The sequence below is a fragment of the Meleagris gallopavo genome, chromosome 1 (genome assembly GCF_000146605.3).
Source record: "Meleagris gallopavo isolate NT-WF06-2002-E0010 breed Aviagen turkey brand Nicholas breeding stock chromosome 1, Turkey_5.1, whole genome shotgun sequence".
NCBI classification, from domain to species: domain Eukaryota; kingdom Metazoa; phylum Chordata; class Aves; order Galliformes; family Phasianidae; genus Meleagris; species Meleagris gallopavo.
In genome coordinates, this window is record NC_015011.2 from 101,051,598 (window position 1) to 101,056,683 (window position 5,086).

The following is a 5,086-nucleotide window of genomic DNA, read 5'->3' on the forward strand; positions in this document are numbered from 1 at the left end:
TCTTTTCTCAAGGCTAAACAGACCCAGTTCACTTAGCCTTTCTTCATAGGGGAGATGCTCCAGGCCCTTCACCATCTTTGTGGCCCTCCGCTGGACTCTTTCCAAGAGATCCCTGTCTTTTTTGTACTGGGGAGCCCAGAACTGGACACAGTACTCCAGATGAGGCCTTACCAGGGCACAGTAGAGGGGGAGGATCACCTCCCTCGACCTGCTGGACACGCTCTTCTTAATGCACCCCAGAATGCCATTGGCCTTTTTGGCCACGAGGGCACACTGCTGGCTTATGGCCAACCTGTCGTCCACCAGGATGCCCAGGTCCCTCTCTGCAGAGCTCCTCTCCAGCAGCTCATCTCCCAGCCTGTATTGGTGCATGCAATTATTCCTCCCTACGTGTAAGACCCTACACTTGCTTTTGTTGAACCTCATCCGGTTTCTTACTGCCCAGCTCTCCTAATGAAAAATAATTAATTAATAACCAGTTATTTTTTATTCTTCATGATTTCTGCTAGAATATGAAATTCACAACAACTACAATTGACTGTGTTATCCTCTGTTCATGCTGCAGTTTTGGGAATTTGGAAGTTTTCTCTACCTGTATGTGTGTCTGTGGAGTCCACCTGGTAACATTATCAGTATCAACACACATAGATTTTATTTTCCTGTCCCATCTAATCACAGCTATCCTTTCAGTCTCATCTCAAAAGTACATTTTCCATGCTATACTTTCTAGTACATGTCTGGGTCTTTACATTTATTTTGTTTTCTTGATGTTTTATTGTAGATGTACTCCAAACTGCTAATCTAAATTCCAGTGGCTGAGAGCTTGTCTCATCTTTGCATTGTGTATTGATATTATGAACCATTTGAGAGATGTCGATAGCTATGGCTATTCATGCTTTTCTTCAACATTAAATATAAAATGTTAAGATGGGTTCTACTACTGATTATTCAACTTTTTGAATAAAAATTGGACTTAGGTGCTTAGTAGTAACTCAGTATTCTAAAACTGCATGACATGTGATTAAAGAATTAGAGATCTTTAATGGTTACTTCATGATCATCTCTGATCCAGAACAGTTAAAATACCATTAAAGGAGGGGATAAGTTTCCTGTTCTGAATCAGTCATAGCATCTGCAAGCCAAACTACATTTACTGGGAACACCCTTTCAGACAGGAAAGATCTTCATTAATGAATCCATATGGGAGATATGGTCTAATAAACTTGGAACATATTTGTTCTATCTTGAAATAAATAAGTGTAGGGACCTGGAAAACTATTGTTAATAAAAATACTCCAGTCTGTCAGTGCTAAACATTTAATCAAATTTCATAATTGTTATCACATTTGCTCTGCTATATGGAATTGAATCATATGACAAGTTTACTGAATAACTGGTATTCTATAAAGAAATAAAAATTCACTATTCAGTCATCAAAACACATTTAGACCTTGATATCTAGATAAGGCTGACTCCCCAAAGCTTACCTGATATAAATAATGGGTAAGGGTGCAACTTAGAAGTCAACCTGACAGAAATTAATATTAATATTAAAGACCGATGTATTGTACAAAGTGAGAATGGTGAGCCTATTTAGGGAGCCAACTAGATTCTCAGCAGACTTGGACACATAAATTATCTTGACACTTCATCCTACATGAACATTTATTGAAGAACATTGTACTTGACAGACTTCAATGAAGAAAAACAAACATTTGAAATGTAGTAACGGTTCTCTGTTAGGTTTCAAAATTTGAACATTACCAAACAGTTTTCTGGCTGTGCTTCACAGAACTACATTACTAGAGAGAAATTTCTTTTTCCTGCTGACTATCCAGAGGTGATTTAATTAGAGAAATGTCTAGTGGAGAGAACAAGACAACTCAGAGAAGAAATTTCTGGATTCTCAGATCAGTCTGATTTTCAAACCATTTAACCAGATCAATCAATAAAATATTTTGGAGGATCAAACCACACTCCAAACTGCTGGAAACAGTCTCATGACTAAGTGAAATGCTTAGTGGAAAGGAAAATGAGTCTTTTAAACAGTCCAAGATATAAAAGTCCAGAGACATCTGCTAAAATGTTCTTGCAAGGCTATTAGCAAAGAAATGCTTCTTTCTCTAGTCCTACTTAAAAACTTACTTGCAGGCAGTTTGCAAATGATTTGGAAAGAAATGGGAAGAAACATGAAGATTAAACAGTATATGATCTGAGCTCCAAAACTGTTCCATGCCTGGATCAGTCCAGATATGGAACTAGGATAACAGACACAACTAACCTGAGGACAGCAGTTGGTGGATGGAGGAAAACACCTCTGGAAATTTTATAATCATGGTACAGATGGTAATAGGAGTAACGTACCCACCTTTGCTAGACTGAGAGTCGGAGTTAAATGTTTTTTGGGGTATCTTGTTAATACTAATCTTTTACTGTCCTATTTACTATTTTTCCTTCCTTTCTTATTGAAGAGTGTGCTCTGCTGCACATTAAAAAATGACTTGAGCTTACTTGCACATAAAGCTAATAACAATCCTCAGACAACGTAATAGTTTATTCTTAAGGGTAAATCTCTTTCTGTACAGTTTGATCTTCATACAAAGCCAGGTTTCCTAGGAACAACAATACAGTGCAGCGGAGCCCTGCAAGAGACACAGCTTTCTCAGTGGGTGATCTGAAATTGCAGAAGGAAATTGCCATGGCATCTAAAACCCACACTGTCCTCTGCAGTGAAAGAACTATCAGCATTCCTCACATCATAGCAAAGATTAGTGTGTGCAGGAGTACTACTGTCATGGTTATCTCTAGATCTACCTGTGCCTATGACAGAGGGACAGCAGGCCCACAGGCCCACCAGCCCAAAAATATGAGGGGTGAAAGGGGAAAGGGAAAGGGAAGAGGAAAAGAAAAATGAAATAAAACACAAACAGCAGCAACGATCTGAGGAGGAAAATTTACTAATTGTAACAGCAGAAATACAAATTATTGGGATTGAAAGTAATAAATCGAATAAAATAAGAGTTCCTGAAAACCAAGGTACTCTGATTGGCCAGGGAACAAAAAGAGAAAGTCTCATGACATCCAGTCAGTTTTATCTTTCCCAGCAACTGGAAATTCAAAATGGAACAGCAAAGTTTTCTGGGAGCTGTAGTACATTTCTTCTCTTCTGAGACTCCCAGTGCACTACATTATGTGATGATGTAGAATTCCAATAATAAACAACATAAAAACATGATAACTACAATATCCATTCTGTGCAAATAAATCCTTTGCTTGTGTGTATAATTCTTTCCTCTGGGGTAGAAAGAGAAGTAAACTGTTAATTTACATTCCATAATGCACTTCTGGAAGATGCCAAGATGCTGTAGTGCCATCAGTATTTTAGCAGGTTATTCTTAAAAGCCTTAGAAAGGACACTTCTATTGAACAGCCTTACACAAGACTGAAACCAGTAAGCATTTATGTAAAGCCATACGCAGTATTATAAATTTCTCTGCTCTTTGGCTAGTTGAAGATCAGATTGGGTGGACAAGCCCAAAGAATCAAGGTAAATGGAGGTAAATCCAGTTGGTGACCAGTCATCAGCAGCATTCCCCAGATCTCAGTACTGGGGCTATTTTTCTTTAGTGATTTTTTATCAGTGATCTGCATGAGGTGATTGAATGCATCCTCAATATAATCACAGATGACACTAAGTTAGGTGGGAGTGTTGATCTGCTTGGGGGTAGGAAGGCTTTGCAAAGGTATCTGAATAAGATAGCTTTGTGGGATGTGTCCAACTATATGCCATTCAGCATTTGTAACTGGCAAATCCTGCTCTTGAGCCATAGCAACCCAATGCAGTGGAATAAGAGTGGAGAAGAGTGGCCAAAAAATTGCCCAGGAGAAAAGGACCCAGGGGTGCGAGTCAACACACAGCTAACAAGGGTGAGCAGTGTGCCCAGGTGGCCAAGAAGGCCACTTCTTTAACAGAAATAGTGTGGCCCGCAGGACTAGGGAAGGGATTGTCTCCTTGTACACAGCACTAGTGAGATCAGACCTCAAATATTCTTTTCAGATTTGGTCCCCTCACTACAAGAAGGATACTGAGTCGCTTGAGAGAATGCGAAAAAGAGCAACTAAGCTGGAGAAGAGATAAGAGAACCAGAGTTCTGAGGAATGGTTGAGGGAATTGAGTTTGTTTAGTCTGGAGAAGAGGAGACTGAGTTGAAACCACAACACACTCTACCCCTGTCCAAAAGGAGGTTGCAGAGAGAAGGATGTTGATCTCTTTTCTGAGGTGAAAATGACAGGACACAAGGAAATGGTCTAAAGGTATGCCAAGGGAGGTTTCAATTGAGTTTATTCACAGAAAGGGTAAAGAGGTATTGGAACAATCTGCCCATGAAATGGTAGAATCTCTATACCTGGAGATCATAGAATCATACAATCATAGAATCTTTGGGGCTGGAAGGGACCTTTAAAGATTATCTAGTGTACTCCCCAAGAAAGAACAGGGATATCCATATCAAGATCAGGTTGTCCAGGGCCTGATCCAGCCACGCCTTGGAAGTCTGCAGGGACAAGGAATTTTAATGCCTTTCTAGAATAGTTTAGATTTCCATCTGAGTAAAATCATATAATTCTATCTTTTTAAATGAATTTAAAAACTTGATTACTCAGTATTGTGGTTCATTTCCAGTCAGAACATAGTTGAATTAATAATATATTATTATTATATCACAGTTATAGTATTTCACTGTTCAACAGTTCTTTTCATCCAAATACCTCAAAAGTACTTGAAAATATAAAATAAACAGCACATTTACAGACTTAGATATGAACATCTTTCCAAACACTGAATATAGCAGAGCAGTGCTCAGAGGCTGAGTTGTGTGAAAAAAAAAAAAGGACAGATAAAAAACAGACTGCGGTTTAAAACAGACAGTCTATTGAAAAGATTTTATGTTACTCACTGTCATGAGAAAAGTCTTCTGGTTACTAATGCTGAGGGTGAACATTATGTTAAAATTATCATAGAATCATAGAATCATAGAATCCTTAGACTTGGAAGGGACCTTTAAAGGTCGTCTAGTCCAAACCCCCT